This window comes from Festucalex cinctus, chromosome 7 (genome assembly GCF_051991245.1).
Source record: "Festucalex cinctus isolate MCC-2025b chromosome 7, RoL_Fcin_1.0, whole genome shotgun sequence".
In the NCBI taxonomy this organism is placed as follows: domain Eukaryota; kingdom Metazoa; phylum Chordata; class Actinopteri; order Syngnathiformes; family Syngnathidae; genus Festucalex; species Festucalex cinctus.
This window is the reverse complement of record NC_135417.1, coordinates 19,715,209-19,734,836: the sequence shown is the minus strand read 5'-3', so window position 1 is coordinate 19,734,836 and position 19,628 is coordinate 19,715,209. Positions and strand designations below refer to the sequence as shown.

The window sequence follows — 19,628 nt, the reverse complement described above, 5'->3', positions numbered from 1 at the left end:
ACTTGTGTGTGTTTCCATTGGAGAGTTTTCGTGTCCTCGCAAGGACACGCTTTCATTATTCGCATCCTTTTACACATTCACATAAAGTAAACGTTATTACCCACATTTAGACTCCAGTTGCAACATGTTAATAATAGTAAACCAAACGCACTAACCCCACCACTGACCGATCTGTACCCACAGCTCATAGTTTCCACACTCCACAGTTTAATTGGTTGCATGAAAAACTTGAACAAGACTGACCTCCGAAGACAACTCGGATGGGCTCTCCGAGAAAATCAAATAAAAAAAATATAAAAAAAAGCCGAAACTGTGCATCAGGATTTGACATACGTATTTTTTCATTTCACAAAAGAATTAGTCTCCGTGGAGACTGTCAAAAATTGCCATAGCCGACTATATTTCAAGTCGTCCAGGCGGGGTATTGGGTAAAGTTTTCAACTAGCAATAATCGCGCCTCGGATAAACCTCATAGGCTACGATACTGCCACTGCGCAAAGCTGGCAATTTGGCGTTACATAGAACCATGTCATCACCCAGCAAACGTTCCACAGTGACGGTCTCCACACAATCGCCATAAAGCGTGAAGCGGTTGCGAGAAGAATTCCACATTTATCTAAATTTATGACGTGTACACAACTGTTATATTTCAGAACGGCTCCAACATATTTAGGAAAACGTATCTACAAGTGCCCTACAAGTATTTTTGATATTGCGCCGCAATGCATTATGGGACTCTATTGTTCACCCAAAGTCGTGTGCAACCCGAAATGCGTAGACTTGATTTGCTCTGTACGTACACGTCAGATATTTAACCCGCTTGTAATTGGTCTGCAACGTTTTAGTTACAATTACCGTTTATAATACACAAGTTGCAGTGGTACTGGTTACATTAAGAACAACCAGCCCCCGTTCCGATTTTTATTTTTTAAATATAACATTTATTGAAATTCCAACTAAATAATTACAATAACAGGAACGATAACAAAAGGAAAGTAAAGTAAGAAAAAGTAACAACTGTCTATCGAACGAATAGATACACACTACTTAAAATGCAAAGAACACGACTTGACTTAATTTTAACAGCCAAAGGGGGTGCACCGTTCCTGGAGATACTGCAATACCAGGTCGATGCGTGGAGTGGACGGAGCAAGCCCCTATTCCATCTCCCAGTTCCAAAAACCAATTTAATATATGGTCCCCGGATAGGGAACGTATCAGATATTAAACTGATAAGAACAGATACTACACTTGATCTTAGCCAAAAGGCCGAGAAGCGATAACTATAGAGAGCCACAATGGAACATTTCAATCCAAATACCACGACCTACAGTGACGGTGACAATTTTACAAGCGTCAAATAGACACAAAAACACGCATTTACAAACTAGGCAACAAGCACAAACATTTTAAGTAAGATTGAGGTAAACTATGTTGTTTGCCAGGTATATAAATTGAACAAATGCTGCGCAATTTCTGTGTACTGTTTTTCACGTGACCAACGGTGGTCCAATAGGATATCAGCAAAAAATGTGTCTCATTTACTGGCATCACAACGTTTGTATTGCCAAGTAATCCACTGAATGATTTTCAGTAATACTGTAGAAACATTAATTTGTTTGAATGTTGTGGTGAAAAGCCATTCGATCAACTTTTGCCAAAATACTAGACAGAAAATCATTTGGATCGACACTCCTCAACCTACTTCCGGTTTCTTCTCTCAGTCTCAACTGACATTTGCACAAGCTACCCCCACAACTGGTGACAACAGACACAACTCACCCAACTCATGAACAGTGTTGCCACAGTTACCTTGAAAAAGTAACTTAGTTACTTTACTGATTACTTGGTTTTAAAAGTAACTAAATTGCGTTACTGATTACTTGATTTTAAAAGTAACTAAATTAGATTAAAAGTTACTTTTTTAGTTACTTTCAGCAGCTGCCGATAACACCATCTCAACATAAAAATAATGCAGTAGAAACGGAGTTCCAAATACTTTATTGAAAGTGCATTTTTAACATGAAAATAAAGTTTTTTTTTATGAAAAACAAAATAGGCAGTCTCTCTTGACTTCTTGTAACGTAAATACTTTTTATAAAACAAAAAATAAAAATCTATCCAGGTTGAAAATGAAAATCCCCTAAATTCCTCTGTTTGTTTGTTCCGCTATTCCAGTGTGTACACATGTATCAGTTTAAATATTTATTAGTAGTTATTGACAGTTATAATTGTTTTTTGGTTTGTTTGTTTTTTCTCTTCAAAATAAGGATCAGGAAAACAAAAGGTTGCTAATTTAATGTTAAATATAAATATTTAACCTTTAGACAGACACCAACACAATTAAACAGAATATTTGCACATTGTGAAGTATTTCAGAAACATAAATTTAAGACATGAAATAAACCTACCGTCCAGCCAAAAGAAATATGAAGCCACCTTATGGAACAATAAATCTATCAAACACATTTTAACCACTTAATATATGCAAAAATATTTCCAAAAGTTCATTTCCCTTTTTAATCAACAATTTTTGTATTTAACATTTTTTTTTTCTTTCGTCATCACTTTCATTTTTGGTTAATGTATGACATCTTTTTTTGTTTTTTTAATCTGAGACACGATGATGACCACAGAATCACTGTTTATATTTTGTTTTTTGGGCTGTCGTAATCGCGGGCACATCTCAGTTCTCCTATCTGCTGCTCATGCTAGTTGTAGACATTGACAGGGAGCCACAAACTGAGAAATGAGATACTTGCAGTGTGCTTTTAGCTTAGCTGGTGTGTTGGCTGTGGGACATACCTGTGTCGTTTGAATCCATGCATTGGATCGTCACGGGAGTTATTCTTTTTGGCTCGCGCGCAGTACCAACGCCGGCCCGGGACATACAAGTGCACCGAGAGGACTCGATAGCCATGGGAAATACCGAGATGTACGGCACCGGCTTCTGCTAACTGTCTCCATTTGTATGTTGTCACTCGTTGCGAGCACGGAAACACGGAAGTAGCTTGAATGGTGATGCTACTGAAATGTAAACAAAACAAGTAGAGCACGGCGCAGAACTCTTGCTATTGTTATGAAAACCATAAAGCCTCACTCGCAACCGATACGGTCGTTTAGCTCCCCTTGACGAACGATGGTTCGGTCGAATCGTTTTTTTGTTCCACCCCTACTGAAAACGTAACTTGTCTGACGTCACTCCCCCTGGCGAGAGGGCGGAGACGACCTCATCCCATAATGCTTCACGGACCAGTTGAGGATGGAAATAAATTATTTTTTTTACCACTTTTATGGTCCATAATGCACACTTTTTTTGTTGTGTTGTGTGCCTGTTGGTTAATAAAACTAGTAGTAAAAGTATCATCACTTTTGTTTTGAATGTGCAAACCATTCATGACCAGACCATGGCTGAATTCAGTGTGGTGATCAATGACTTCTGCCTCATCTTCGTAGTTAGCAGTAGTTGTTTGTGACTGTTACAACAGTGAGATAATTTGCCTTCTTCATGAAAATGTGGAGTAACGCATTGATTCTCTGGACAGTAAATTTAATCGGACTACTTTGTAGAATAAAGTAACGCGTTAGACTATTAGTTACTTTAGAAAGCAACTTTTTTGAGTAACGCAGTAACGCGTTACCGGCAACACTGATTATATTATTGAATATTAATGTTTCCCAGAGCGCCCCCTTCCACTTTTGTTGCTGCAGAGCATATGCAGTACACCACTAGATGTCAGCAACATTAAATACTGTTTCTGATCGCACAAAGAAACAGGAAGTAAAGCAGCAATGCATGATGGGAATTCTTCTTTTCTTTCTTTTTTAATTTTACCTAATTCATGCGCATATATATATATATGCACATGTGTAGCAAATGAGCCCACGACTTAAGATTGCGTGTGTGCTAAAGACTTTGGCACTGTTTGGAAGTGGGGGACGGCATTCACCTCTCCCCTGATTATTTAATGACAATTTTGTATGAGTTGTTACTATCAGTTGTACAGATGGCAAAAATAAAGTGTTGAAACGATCGAATTGTTTGCAACAATTGGTTCAGAAAAAAATTACTTGGAACAATTGATTCAGAAAATAAAACGGTAAAATAATAAATTCAAACAGTAGAGCAGTCTCGCTGTCTATCATTACTGAACAAACACCAGCCATCGAAAATAAATCTCAATCCATAAAACGTTGAATGCTATACACTCAGAGGCAAGACTTTGGAAAAAAAATAAATAAATAAAAATTCTCAAGCTACCCCCACGCCCCTCTTTTTCCCGTGTAGGTGATGAATCAACAGCCAAAGACGATGACGAGATTATTTTACATAAAGTAGCCTATATATTTAGGATTGATATAACAAAAACAAAACTTCAAATCACAATATCAACAACTAGAGCTGCGAGCAGCTATAAAGGGCCCTCGCAGCCCGGGCCACGTTGGGGTCCTTGCACGTTGGGGTACTTGCACGTTGGGGTACTGGCACGTTGGGGTACTGGCATATTGGAAGCAAAATTTCTTTGAAAATGGCATAATAAACGTTTACATGTAGAATATTTTTTTGCCAGTGTGTGTGTCAAGCTCAACGGGTTTTGGTGATTGTTAAGACCTGCAAAAATCAGCGTCCTTTTTTATTTTTAGGCAATGAGTTGCCCTGATTGGTATTTTTTTGTAAAAGTGTATATACACATCATCGCTCGTTGTACTCATTGCACAATGTTACTTTTATTGTCCAAAGGGGCAATCAAAAATGAATAAAACAAAATGGAAACGTACATACGTTTGGATCGGTGTGAAGCCAGTGAACAATTTGAGTGGTGGAAACTAAAAGAATATTCATAAATGACTTAGTTATCACACTTAGAATGAGTGTACATTTTTTGTACAAAATACCGGATGTGGGGTATTTTTTTAATTTTTTTATATAAGCCTCAAGGGCTAGGTGGCGCTGTATTTATAACTGAATGTTGTCATAGAGATACCTTCAGGCCTTGATTATAAGCATACATGTCAAGTGTGGGATTTTTTTTTTGGAGCATGTACCGTGGAGTTATTAAGCATATCCTTCATTCACGATATTGCTTTTAATGTCCATAGAGGCTATCAAAAATAAATAAAAAAATATATATGTTTGGATAAGTCTGATGCCAGTGAACATTTTGAGTGGTGGAAACTAAAAAAATATTCATAAATGACTTAGTTATCACACTTAGAATGAGAGTACATTTTTTGTACAAAATACCGTATGTGGGGTATTTTTTTTTCATGCCTCAAGGGCTAGGTGGCGCTGCATATATAACTGAATGTTGTCATAGAGATAACTTCAGGCCTTGACGATAAACATACATGTCAAGTTTGGGATTTTTTGGAGCATGTACCGGGGAGTAATCAAGCATATCCTTTTTCATTGTGAAACACAAATTTTGATGCCCCGCCCTCATCATATAGTATTTCGAAAAGTCAAAATTTTTCCCCCTGTCGTTGGCTCAGGTCTTGACATGGTCCAGGCCAAGTCTTAACTCAGTCGGATGAAACGTGTAGGAGAAGTGGGCAAAAGTCTGCCCCCTGTGAATGTGCAAAAATCGTCAAAAATGGGACATTCAAAAATTCGTAGCTCACTTCCTGTTCATTTTAGCATATGGGTACAAGAGATGTTTTTGTAGGTCTTGGGCTCCCTCATACACCTAAAAATATTCGGCGTTTTTGCTTAAACGTACAACCGGGGCTGCTTCGTTAAAAATTTCGAGGGGGCGCTATTGAGTCATTTTTGTAAAAATAGCACAATCAACAATAAAATATTGCTCATTTTACCAGGCCAGATGTGTGTGCCAAGTTTCAGGAGTTTCTGTGCATGTTTAGACCCTCAAAACTGGCGTTGTTTTCTTGGCGAACAGCGCTTAGCCACGCCTACAGCAATTCGCGAAAACTCACAAACTTCGTGTTGTGACATCATGAAGGCCGAAACCCTCCTCTGAGCAAATATGAGGTAGGTCCAGTTAACGTGTTTGGAGAAAAACATAGAAGAAAATTCGTAAGAAAAAAAATTGCCACTAGGTGGCGCTATCAGTTAGATGAAATATAAGTTAGTAGATGTCTTTAGAGCTGGACTCTCATCAAATGTGTGAAATTTTGAGAAGATAGGATCATCTCGGTCAAGTTAATGCAGCTTTTATTTTCACGAAAAATCTTCAGATTTTGCGTCACCGTAGCGGCCACGCCCTTTGATGAAAAGTTACAATATTCGGTGTGGGGCATGATCAACATCTTAAGGATTTTCTGACCAATTTTCAAATGGATCCCTTCAACAAGCTCAGCACAGTAGCTAAAAACGTAAAGTATGACATTTATTGTAACCACTAGGTGGCGCTATATGTATAACAGAATTTTTTCATATAGATGTTTTCAGGCTGTGACTATTACGTTGCCTGAGAAGTTTGAGATTTTTTGGAGCTTCAACATGGGAGTTATTAAGCATTTGCTCTTTCTGGACAAATGAAATTTTAAAGGCAATATTTGATGCTCCGCCCCCGTCGTATAGTATTTCGAAAAGGCAAGATGTTTTGCCCAGCTGTTCTCTTAGGTCTTGAGATGATAAATGCCAAGTTTGAAGTCAATTGGATGAAAAATGTTTGCAAAGGGGGAAAAAGCATGACCACAGTGAATGTGCCAAAATAGGCCAAAATTGGACATTAAAAAATTCATAGCTCACTTCCTGTACATTTTAGCTACATGGTCCCAATAGACTTTTTTGTGCGTCTCGGGGTGCTACACGTGCCTGCCAATTTTCGTTGCTCTAGCTCAAACGTGTCGGGCTTGGTTTTTATTTTTCTACGCTAGGGGGCGCTATAGAGCCGCGTTGTTATAACGACTTCATAATATCAAATTTTTCGCCGGACCTGAGGAGTGTGCAAAGTTTGGTGAGTTTTCGTGAATATTTAGGTACCCAAAATCGCGATTGTTTGCGGAGAATAAAGAAGAAGAAGAAGAAGAATAATAATAATAATAATAATAACTAGAGCTGCGAGCAGCTATAAAGGGCCCTCGCAGCCCGGGCCACGTTGGGGTCCTTGCACGTTGGGGTACTTGCACGTTGGGGTACTGGCACGTTGGGGTACTGGCATATTGGAAGCAAAATTTCTTTGAAAATGGCATAATAAACGTTTACATGTAGAATATTTTTTTGCCAGTGTGTGTGTCAAGCTCAACGGGTTTTGGTGATTGTTAAGACCTGCAAAAATCAGCATCCTTTTTTATTTTTAGGCAATGAGTTGCCCTGATTGGTATTTTTTTGTAAAAGTGTATATACACATCATCGCTCGTTGTACTCATTGCACAATGTTACTTTTATTGTCCAAAGGGGCAATCAAAAATGAATAAAACAAAATGGAAACGTACATACGTTTGGATCGGTGTGAAGCCAGTGAACAATTTGAGTGGTGGAAACTAAAAGAATATTCATAAATGACTTAGTTATCACACTTAGAATGAGTGTACATTTTTTGTACAAAATACCGTATGTGGGGTATTTTTTATTTTTTTTTATATAAGCCTCAAGGGCTAGGTGGCGCTGTATTTATAACTGAATGTTGTCATAGAGATACCTTCAGGCCTTGATTATAAGCATACATGTCAAGTGTGGGATTTTTTTTTGGAGCATGTACCGTGGAGTTATTAAGCATATCCTTCATTCACGATATTGCTTTTAATGTCCATAGAGGCTATCAAAAATAAATAAAAATATATATATGTTTGGATAAGTCTGATGCCAGTGAACATTTTGAGTGGTGGAAACTAAAAAAATATTCATAAATGACTTAGTTATCACACTTAGAATGAGTGTACATTTTTTGTACAAAATACCGTATGTGGGGTATTTTTTTTTCATGCCTCAAGGGCTAGGTGGCGCTGCATATATAACTGAATGTTGTCATAGAGATAACTTCAGGCCTTGACGATAAAAATACATGTCAAGTTTGGGATTTTTTGGAGCATGTACCGGGGAGTTATCAAGCATATCCTTTTTCATTGTGAAACACAAATTTTGATGCCCCGCCCTCATCATATAGTATTTCGAAAAGTCAAAATTTTTCCCCCTGTCGTTGGCTCAGGTCTTGACATGGTCCAGGCCAAGTCTTAACTCAGTCGGATGAAACGTGTAGGAGAAGTGGGCAAAAGTCTGCCCCCTGTGAATGTGCAAAAATCGTCAAATATGGGACATTCAAAAATTCGTAGCTCACTTCCTGTTCATTTTAGCATATGGGTACAAGAGACTTTTTTGTAGGTCTTGAGCTCCCTCATACACCTAAAAATATTCGTCGTTCTTGCTTAAACGTACAATCGGGGCTGCTTCGTTAAAAATTTCTAGGGGGCGCTATTGAGTCATTTTTGTAAAAATAGGACAATACATGATAAAATATTGCTCATTTTGCCAGGCCAGATGTGTGTGCCAAGTTTCATGAGTTTCTGCGCATGTTTAGACCATCAAAACTAGCGTTGTTTTCTTGGCGAACAGTGCTTAGCCACGCCCACAGCGATTCGCGAAAACTCACAAACTTCGTGTTGTGACATCATGAAGGCCGAAACCCCCATCTGAGCAAATATGAGGTTGGTCCAGTTAACGTGTTTGGGGAAAAATGTACAAGAAAATTCGTAAGGAAAAAAAATTGCCACTAGGTGGCGCTATCAGTTAGATGAAATATAAGTTCGTAGATGTCTTTAGGGCTGGACTCTCATCAAATGTGTGAAATTTTGAGAAGATAGGATCATCTCGGTCAAGTTCATGCAGCTTTTATTGTCACGAAAAATCTTCAGACTTTGCGTCACCGTAGCGGCCACGCCCTTTGGCGAAAAGTTACAATATTCGGTGTGGGGCATCATCAACATCTTAAGGCTTTTCTGACCAATTTTCAACTGGATCCCTTCAACGAGCTCAGCACAGTAGCTAAAAACGTAAAGTATGACATTTATTGTAACCACTAGGTGGCGCTATATGTATAACTGAATTTTTTCATATAGGTGTTTTCAGGCCGTGACTATTACGTTGCCTGAGAAGTTTGAGATTTTTTGGAGCTTGTACATGGGAGTTATTCAGCATTTGCTCTTTCTGGACAAATGAAATTTTAAAGGCAATATTTGATGCCCCGCCCCCGTCATATAGTATTTCGAAAACGCAAGATTTTTTGCCTAGTTTTTCTCTTAAGTCTTGAGATGATAAATGCCAAGTTTAAAGTCAATGGGATGAAAAATGTTTGCATAGGGGGAAAAAGTATGACCACAGTGAATGTGCCAAAATAGGCCAAAATTGGACATTAAAAAATTCATAGCTCACTTCCTGTACATTTTAGGAATTGGCTTCCACTGACTTTTTTGTGCGTCTCGTAGTGCTACACGTGCCTGCCAATTTTCGTAGCTCTAGCTCAAACGGGCCGGGATTGGTTTTTATTTTTCTACGCTAGGTGGCGCTATAGAGTCGCGTTGTTATGACAACTACATAATATCAAATTTTTCGCCGGGCCCGAAGAGACTGCAAAGTTTGGTGAGTTTTCGTAAATGTTTAGGCCCTCAAAAATGCGATCGTTTACGGAGAAGAAGAAGAAGAAGAATAATAATAATTCTTACAAAAACAAGAGGGACCTCGCAGCGGTCGCTGCTCGGGCCCTAATAATAATAATAATAATAATAATAATAATAATAATAATTTTTACAAAAACAATAGGGACCTCGCAGCGGTCGCTGCTCGGGCCCTAATAATAAATAAAAACAAAATCATGCAGTCAACTCAACATTGATTAGAAAGTAGAACATGATCGCTGCTGAAACTAGTCACGTGACATTGTCCTGCTACTGAAATCGGAACAGGGTTGCGAATCACAAATTGCGCATGTTTCGCTCCGAGGACCAGAGTCCTGCAGGTTTTGGAGGTTTCCCTCTTTCAACACAAGCTGATTTCAATCAAATGGGTCGTTATCAGGCTTATGCAGAGCTTGCTGATGAGCTGATCATATATCAGCTGTGTTGGAGAAGGGAAACACCCAAAACCAAAGTGTTCATATGTGAATACCTGCATTGATTAAATTGATTAAATAATATTGATAACAATAACTTTGATATTTAAATCTCTGTGACGTCCAAAAAAGTCACGTATCCATGGTCCAAATGGGGTCATAATTAGACGTCCAAATAATGGACGTAATTTGCACGTCGCTAGTAGTCCAGCACTGATCTTCGACCAACCGACGCCCAGCTAGCAAAATTCCTCCGGCTCATATATGGGCCACATGCTTGCGTTTGTTCTGGCCCAGTATACGGCTGGGTCCTCGGGCCAAGACCGGCCCACACACGGCAAGACGTTCTGGTTCAACATGAATGGGCCTGACATGGGCCAGTGTATTGTTAACAACAGAAAAAGGCTGTGGCTCACTTCTGGCCCACATGCTGTCTTACTTTAGGTAGCCTATAATAAATTGGCCCACCTCTGGCCCACACACGGCATACCGATATTAACTGAAAACTCTACTGTTGGCCCAGGTCTGGCCCATACACTATAAACCGATCAATTTAAGATGTGCTGCCGGCCCAAACCTGGCCCATGCACTGCATGAAAGATTATGTTGTCATGGAGATCTTGTGTCCCATCCACACTCTAAAAAGATAATTGTTTAACCTATTAAAGATTACAAATTGAACTGTTGACCAATTAAAAAAATGCTTCAATTGTTAACGTATTACTGAATTAAGTTAGTCCAAAAAGAATATATTAAGTTTAATTGATTATGAGTTCATTAAATTTAATACTTTGAAGTAGTCATTTTTTTAGATTAATATATTTAATTTAATGAACTCATAATTAATTAAACTTAATATTCACTTTGGACTAACTTCAATTGAGTGTTACCAGTTGAAACAATTTTTTAAGTTGGTCAACAATTCAATTCATAATCTTAAATTCGTTAAACAATTCTGTTTTAAGAGTGCAGTCTTTTTTTTTTTTAGTATTTCTGAAATACTGAAACATGACACTCCAGATTGCCGTTAAAAATTTAGATAAAGCCGTCTTCATTAGAACAGTCTGATTTGTTGCAGTTGTTGAATGGATTTAAAAGTGCTAAAATGGCAAGTGGTCCCTTGCTTTGATATTATTGATATTAATAAAATACTCTTGAGTAGTATTTTTCAGCATTTCAGAAACACCAGTGAAAAATGCAGCAATACATACAGTAAACACTAGTTAGTGCAACACAAGACCTGATATCTGTCTATGTACATGAATGTTTCTGTGACGATTAAAAATATACAAGTACATGAATACACCAAAAGTGACGAAAGGTGATCAATTTATTACTAAACACAGCAACAACAGGAGCTAATTTATTACTTAAAACATCCACAACAAGTTACTGTTCAACAATGCAACAAAACATGCTAATTTACAGACAAACCCCAATTTAACTGTCACTCAATCTGAGTCGCCGTTTTTTCGCCCCTTCTCTGTCTACTGCGAGCTGTAACCATCTCTTCATATGGCTCTCTGTTTCGTGTTGTGAGGCTGTTGTTGTGAGGGGGCTCTTTCTGACAGCATCTGAAATAGACAACCATTTAATAAAGAAACATTTTGTTAGTACAATGCAAATACAATGTGGCAAAATTATTTGACCCTGCAGAAATTTAAACAGATTGAAAAATCTGAATATTTACCAATTAGGACAGCCTTTAATTGCAGAGATGACATTGATGTTTTCGCATTTACTCCTCTCCAATTCGTCTCCAGGCTATTTGAGATCGTCTGCTTCATTAAACGCCACACTGTCTTTCACGTCACATCCCCGATAACACTCAAGTGGTTTATCTAAAAGGATAAAGTAGTTTATTTGAGTGTCAGAAGACAAAATGATTAGGTTGAGAGAGTTAAGTCAAGGGTACCGCAACATACTGTATATTATTATCTGAAATTTGGGTCAATGTGGCCAGAAAGCTAAAAAATTGTGAATTGCTAAAAATGATATATAGGACGGTACGCAAATATGTTTGAGTAAGTTAAGTGTATATGTGCATGTGCTGCATTTGTTACTAGGGCTGGATGATTATGGAAAATGATCATCTATTTCTGATTGAGATTGAAATCCCAATTAATAAAATAATTATTCATCAATTTCTTTTTTTCAAGTACAACAACCTAACCTTATAAATATATGAAATTAAAGCTTCTTGCAATTTCATTCATTTCAAACATAACCATCATTACCATCTTTATTATCGTATTTATTTTATTTTTTGTGCTATGTCATATGGAAATGTGTGTTAGTATGATAAAAACAAAAAAGTCCTTGGATCAAATATTTGTATCCTTCAATTTTGAGGAAAATCCTCTTAAATACCACAATACATACCCTTTAAAATTACATGTAACAAAGAATCACTTACAGGTTGTAGTTAAGGATTCTTGAGGAGTCCTTGTTGATGTGTGCATTGGCTGGGACCATGGGTTAGGATTATCTTGAAAGAAATAGAATTTTAGATTTTAGCATAAAAATAATTTTTAAAAATGACATAAAAACATGGGCAAATGATTTTTAAAAAATGAATTAAATGAACAGGAAACATATTTATGACATAACCAATATGAAAACGCGATGCCATAAATTCAAAATAGAAATTTCCTTAAAAATGTTTTGTGATTGGGCTTGTATAGGCCATCTAAAAATCACACAATATAGCAGCCATCCATACATTATCTGAACTCCTTATCATCCCTGATGTCTTTGGGCTAGTTTCCATACAAAATAACTTGCAAATTAATCTCCTAATGTTATGCAGAATTCATGTGACTTCACATTTTTCCGCAACTGTCCCACCTCACCTCAATTTACTCAGCAAACTCACATATGGGCCACAGGCGATGTATCGCCTGTGGCCCGTAATGTCACTCACGCAGGTTACAGAAGTGCACCTGCGGCTGCCCGCCAATTGAAATAGCTTGCACAAGTTAGAACATTTGAAATATAATTTAGAAATCTCTAGAGTTCTAGGCAGTTTGTCCCATTAAGCTACATTTCGATAGTTTTGTAAGTGCTTGATTTAATCACGGTGTGGTCTAGTGAAGTGAATGGCGTTTTTGTTTTTTTTGTTTTTTTGGTTGGGGTGGATAATCCCAACAGAGGAACTTCGGTATCTTATTTATTACTCTAGCTAGCTAGCTAGCTAGCTAACTTTACCACACCGGAACAGATGCTATTTTAGCTCACACAAAAAAAGTGTTCAACCACACGCCCGGTATTTCACAAACATCCATGGCAAAATTTCAATGTTATGAAATAAAACAAAATGTGAAAACACGCTTACCTAATAGCGACCCACTTCAACGTAGTCCAGTAGTCAAGTGGATGGCGGTTTCTTTTATTTATTTATTTTTTTAACAGGAAGGTTGAGAGAGGAGTGCTCGGTGTCGCTCGGTGCAATACAGCGTGTCCTGCACGGGCAGTCAATGAAACGTTAAATAAGTAAGGCTAGTAAAAGAAAACTCCGTCCCAAAACTACAACAACAAAACAAACAAGTGACTTACCGCAGTCGGTTTCCTCGTGGCTCCAAAAGAATAGTTGTGTGACTACTATCCTGACTGTTGTCAAAACGCCGCACAAAAATGAATGTGTTCATTTGAATTTAGCCGCCGGCGACGTCACTTCTGGATCCAGCGAGTAAACGCCAACGGCATCCAGCGCCGCAGCGCATACGAGTAGTACCTGTACTCCAAAGACCAACATCCCTTGCCATGGAGCATGCGCATATGCCGCCTGCTTTTTTTTTTGGTAGTGGCGGGCTGGTGGATGAATGTCTGTTCTGGCCCGGCAACGGCATCATACTTGTGTATCGTCGCAAGAAGAAAAAAAACCTGTGGGCCAAAACTCACATCACGGTCATGGGCCATGAACAGTATAAATACCCTTGGCCCAGTAACAACTTGACTTGAGGATTATAAATATGTGGTATCCTCATCTGGGCCGAGTTTGGAGTATACACAGTTAATCTGTCCGGCTGTCAGCCGACACTGGCGGTAGACAGCCAGAATCGGCCCAGAACTGACTGCTATCATACAGACATGATCTGCACGTCCACAGGACGTCCAATGTTTAGTGGGGCAGGACTGCGGCCGTCGAGGACCGAGTTTGTCCACCCCTGCACTATTGTTACTCTTCACTATCAGTTTGCTTTTCAATGAGTTGCAGCTACGTATGTCTAATTCATGAGTTGGGTGAGTTGTGTCTGTTCACCTCCTCACCAGTTGTGGGGGTAGCTTGTGCAAATGTCAGTTGAGACTGAGAGAAGAAACCGGAAGTAGGTTGAGGAGTGTCGATCCAAATGATTTTCTGTCTAGTATTTTGGCAAAAGTTGATCGAACGGCTTTTCACCACAACATTCAAACAAATTAATGTTTCTACAGTATTACTGAAAATCATTCAGTGGATTACTTGGCAATACAAACGTTGTGATGCCAGTAAATGAGACACATTTTTTGCTGATATCCTATTGGACCACCGTTGGTCACGTGAAAAACAGTACACAGAAATTGCGCAGCATTTGTTCAATTTATATACCTGGCAAACAACATAGTTTACCTCAATCTTACTTAAAATGTTTGTGCTTGTTGCCTAGTTTGTAAATGCGTGTTTTTGTGGCTATTTGACGCTTGTAAAATTGTCACCGTCACTGTAGGTCGTGGTATTTGGATTGAAATGTTCCATTGTGGCTCTCTACAGTTATCGCTTCTCGGCCTTTTGGCTAAGATCAAGTGTAGTATCTGTTCTTATCAGTTTAATATCTGATACGTCCCCTATCCGGGGACCATATATTAAATTGATTTTTGGAACTGGGAGATGGAATAGGGGCTTGCTCCGTCCACTCCACGCATCGACCTGGTATTGCAGTATCTCCAGGAACGGTGCACCCCCTCTGGCTGTTAAAATTAAGTCAAGTGGTGTTCTTTGCATTTTAAGTAGTGTGTATCTATTCGTTCGATAGACAGTTGTTACTTTTTCTTACTTTACTTTCCTTTTGTTATCGTTCCTGTTATTGTAATTATTTAGTTGGAATTTCGATAAATGTTATATTTAAAAAATAAAAATCGGAACGGGGGCTGGTTGTTCTTAATGTAACCAGTACCACTGCAACTTGTGTATTATAAACGGTAATTGTAACTAAAACGTTGCAGACCAATTACAAGCGGGTTAAATATCTGACGTGTACGTACAGAGCAAATCAAGTCTACGCATTTCGGGTTGCACACGACTTTGGGTGAACAATAGAGTCCCATAATGCATTGCGGCGCAATATCAAAAATACTTGTAGGGCACTTGTAGATACGTTTTCCTAAATATGTTGGAGGCGTTCTGAAATATAACAGTTGTGTACACGTCATAAATTTAGATAAATGTGGAATTCTTCTCGCAACCGCTTCACGCTTTATGGCGATTGTGTTGAGACCGTCACTGTGGAACGTTTGCTGGGTGATGACATGGTTCTATGTAACGCCAAATTGCCAGCTTTGCGCAGTGGCAGTATCGTAGCCTATGAGGTTTATCCGAGGCGCGATTATTGCTAGTTGAAAACTTTACCCAATACCCCGCCTGGACGACTTGAAATATAGTCGGCTATGGCAATTTTTGACAGTCTCCACGGAGACTAATTCTTTTGTGAAATGAAAAAATACGTATGTCAAATCCTGATGCAAAGTTTCGGCTTTTTTTTATTTATTTATTTTTTTATTTGATTTTCTCGGAGTGCCCATCCGAGTTGTCTTCGGAGGTCAGTCTTGAAGTTTTTCATGCAACCAATTAAACTGTGGAGTGTGGAAACTATGAGCTGTGGGTACAGATCGGTCAGTGGTGGGATTAGTGCGTTTGGTTTACTAATATTAACATGTTGCAACTGGAGTCTAAATGTGGGTAATAACGTTTACTTTATGTGAATGTGTAAAAGGATGCGAATAATGAAAGCGAAACACACACAAGTATAAATTTTACTTTAATTATAAATTGTAGAAATACCGGTTTTCTTTTTTTGCGGAAAAAAAAAGTGTATGAGGTAGCCTACACCACCACTAAGTTCAGCAGCATTGAATTCTGTTGCTGACCATACAAATAAACAGGAAGTAAGATGGAAAGGCGAGAGGGCCGTGTGACAATCGTCATTATCATGTGTATGTTAAACGAGCAGACTACAGTATAAAGTTTATACTATAAAGTTACGTATACGTATACGTACAGATAGATTCTCAACTTGCGACTTGAGTTGCTAGAACGTCATATCCCGGTTTGGCCGTTGAGCTCACCCAGCTCAGAAGATTTTTTTTATTATTTAATTTAAAAAATCTGAAAATACTTTGTTAATTTGTTCATTTTGATGTGTACAGTATATTATATTATTGAATACAACATATTAATGTTTCCCAGAGCGCCCCCTTCCACTTTTGTTGCTGCAGAGCATATGCAGTACACCACTAGATGTCAGCAACATTAAATACTGTTTCTGATCGCACAAAGAAACAGGAAGTGAAGCAGCAATGCATGATGGGAATTCTTCTTTTCTTTCTTTTTTAATTTTACCTAATTCATGCGCATATATATATATATGCACATGTGTAGCAAATGAGCCCACGACTTAAGATTGCGTGTGTGCTAAAGACTTTGGCACTGTTTGAGTGTATAACTCATACTTACCTGGCAGGGGAGATACATGATCCATGATCAAGAAGGTGGTTCATCCAGGTTGAGGCTCAGCCATTGCACTCCGGTTGTGCTGACCCCTGCGAATTCCCCAAATGTGGGAATCTCGACTGCATAATTTGTGGTAGTGGGGGACTGCGTTCGCGCTCTCCCCTGATATGTTAATGACAATAAAACTTAGCAATAAGGTTAGCTCAGGTCACATGATATTCTTCCTACCTGTGGCTAGATTTAGTTTAAACCCAGGGGTGTTCAAACTTTTCCATTTGAGGGCCATATACAGAAAATCAGAAGGACGCAAGGGCCACATGATGTTATGAAGAGAAATTGTGTTTAGTCCTAAAAATTGTAGAAATTTATTTGTGCTTACAGTATATAAACCAATTTATTTGTAATATGACAGTAGGGTTATTATAGTTTTGGAATTTTTCATTTTAGTTAGTTTTTATTAGTTTTCAGGGTGGTTTTGTTAGTTTTTATTATAGTCCTTTAAAAAATGCTTAATTTTAGTTTAGTTTGTTAGTTTCAGTATTAGTATTAGTTTTTTTTCGTGTGTATTACGTGTGCACAATATTTAAAAAAAACACCATGGGAGCAATATCATCTGAAGGTGCTTTTCTATTGGCTGCTGCTAGATGACGTCACTTCTGTGTGACATACTTTCAAACGTCATTATTCCGGTTTATATCAAAATAAATCTATTAAAAATCACATTAAAAATCATCCCCAAAGGCTCATGGATTAAATTAATTACCAAAGACTAAAACGAAGGACATGTTTATGTTTGCTATAATTATAGTTAGTTTTAGTTAGTTTTGTAAACATAAAATATAGTTTCAGTTTTCGTTTTTTTTTTATTTTTTTTATTTTTTTTTTTAACATTTTCGTTTTTATTTTATTTTGGTAATAATATTGTTTTTTGAATTTTAGTTTTAGTTTTTTCAATACTTTTAGTTAACTAAAATAACCTTTAATGACCCCTGTTTTCCGATACCCTCCCATCTTACTTTGACCATCCCCAAATATTTTTGTTTTGTTTATTTTATTTGAACTGAGTCAAATGCCATTTTTAACATATGTCGCTGGCCACTGAAAAATAGACAGCGGGCCGCAAATGGCCCCCGGGCCGTAGTTTGGACACCTCTGTTTTAAGCCATCGAGATGCTGATGCTATCTCAGCTTGACCTACGTTAGGCTGATCCACTGATCTGAAATCGACCCTTCCAGTGTGACGTCACACTGAAGTGCGCCCCTTGCGGTGGAGGGCAGGGTGTCAATGCGAGTGTATTAGAAAATAATCAGTGTGACCTAGAAAATAGGTCAAACAGTTGATAAATCAGCGACCAAAGCTGGTATTGTTCAGTATTGTATGGTATTGTTTAGGGGGCCGGGCCAAATGTAAAGGCGGGCCGGGTTCGGCCCGCGGGCCGTAGTTTGGGGACCCCTGCTCTAATGGCTCAAAGAGAGATAAGATCATTTGGCTGCCAGGCAGTGATTCTAAAACCGGGCGGAAGACAGTGAGGAGTGAAAGACGAGCACAATGGCTAGCGTGAAACTACGACGCAACCGCTTTGCACCCACAAAAAGTAGGAGGATATGCTCAGAGCATTTTATATCAGGTAGTTTTTCTCTTTTTCATATACAGTGGGTCATAACATTAAACCTCTGATTGTAAATTCCAGGCAGACGTGATGAATGTGCCAAATTATCTTTAGTGAAACAATCATTCATACTTTTTTTTGCATAAGTATTCAAGTAATTTTGACCAAAAAATTAACAATTTGGCTCTGGTAATAACATAACTGCTTAAAATGATTGCTACACGGAAATACAAGCCGTTCGAGTAGCTAGGAAAGCTTTATTTATTTATTTATTTATTTTAATATAAATTATGTATTGTAACTCCTCTGCGGGTCCACAAATATTATTTATTGTAATTGATTTGTGAACAGCTAGCGCTGCTGTACTGACGTCACCACCCGGCAAGCGCTAAGGCGCTTCAATCTATTGTTTTTTTCCACTCTTAAAAGTATCATGCTTTTATATTTTTAGGTTTATTTACGCTTTTACTTTTTTAGTCCACAATTTTTGTTATTTTGAGCAATTGTAAACGGACAATTTCCGGACAATCCTGTAGCGTGACATCATCTGCAAGCGACCCCGATACAATCTTGCAGACCGATTACATCTTTGACCGATAACGACAAAGCGGAGCTAATGGGAAATTAACACAGAAATGTCAAGCTCGCCTAATGGCGAGCCGACCTGCTCGATGAATGTCTACTGATGGACGTAACAACACCACAACTTTACATAACTTTAAAATTGCGTTATTACTGTAGGAAATTAATGGAAAAAAAAGGTGCTACGGACGAGCCACGTTCGGTCTGCACTGCCCATTTGATAAATGTAACCATTTCAGTACTACTACTACTACTACTACTACTACTACTACTACTACTACTACTGCTACTACTACTAATAATAATAATTATAGAAAACATAATGGCGGAAATTCTTAGACTTTAATTTAATTTATAAAATATGCTAAAAACAAAAAACAATCCACAATCATATAAAAAGTCTGAACGCCATTGTTTAAGTGCTTTTGGGGATTAAAATTGTTTAAAAAAAAAAAAAAAATGTTCACCATCATGTTACCTACAGTATAACGTGTATAAATCCAGTAGGAATAAAAACGCGAAAAAAAAATATTTAGGAATTAAAAAAAAAAATCAACAGAGATAATGTGGACAGTGTTTCCCAACCCTTGTCCTCTAGGGAACACTATCCAGCCTGTTTTCCATGTAACCCAAGGCAAGCGAAATAAAATCGTGTGCAGGATATTTCAAAACTTCGTCCCCCCCACACCCAACCTCCTCCCCCATTTAACTATAACATTGTCTCTG

The 19,628-nt window shown here is 38.1% G+C and overlaps 1 long non-coding RNA gene and 5 other non-coding genes across 6 annotated transcripts; 3 read left to right on the top strand and 3 right to left on the bottom strand.

The window, feature by feature from the left end:
- Window positions 1-361: 361 nt before the first annotated feature.
- On the bottom strand, window positions 362-502 carry LOC144023092 (U4 spliceosomal RNA). The gene has a single exon (XR_013284501.1). It is a non-coding gene; the product is annotated as a U4 spliceosomal RNA (small nuclear RNA).
- Window positions 503-1,090: 588 nt separating this feature from the next.
- LOC144023090 (U2 spliceosomal RNA) lies at window positions 1,091-1,281 on the bottom strand. Its single transcript, XR_013284499.1, has one exon. It is a non-coding gene; the product is annotated as a U2 spliceosomal RNA (small nuclear RNA).
- Window positions 1,282-11,334: 10,053 nt separating this feature from the next.
- Window positions 11,335-14,748, bottom strand: LOC144023040 (uncharacterized). Its single transcript, XR_013284476.1, has 5 exons — window positions 13,563-14,748; window positions 13,342-13,468; window positions 12,424-12,495; window positions 11,698-11,848; window positions 11,335-11,581 (listed from the first exon to the last, which is right to left on the bottom strand). It is a non-coding gene; the product is annotated as an uncharacterized LOC144023040 (long non-coding RNA).
- Window positions 14,749-14,756: 8 nt separating this feature from the next.
- On the top strand, window positions 14,757-14,947 carry LOC144023089 (U2 spliceosomal RNA). The gene has a single exon (XR_013284498.1). It is a non-coding gene; the product is annotated as a U2 spliceosomal RNA (small nuclear RNA).
- A 588-nt stretch (window positions 14,948-15,535) lies between these two features.
- Window positions 15,536-15,676, top strand: LOC144023091 (U4 spliceosomal RNA). Its single transcript, XR_013284500.1, has one exon. It is a non-coding gene; the product is annotated as a U4 spliceosomal RNA (small nuclear RNA).
- Window positions 15,677-16,705: 1,029 nt separating this feature from the next.
- LOC144023081 (U1 spliceosomal RNA) lies at window positions 16,706-16,875 on the top strand. Its single transcript, XR_013284491.1, has one exon. It is a non-coding gene; the product is annotated as a U1 spliceosomal RNA (small nuclear RNA).
- The last annotated feature ends 2,753 nt before the right edge of the window (window positions 16,876-19,628 follow it).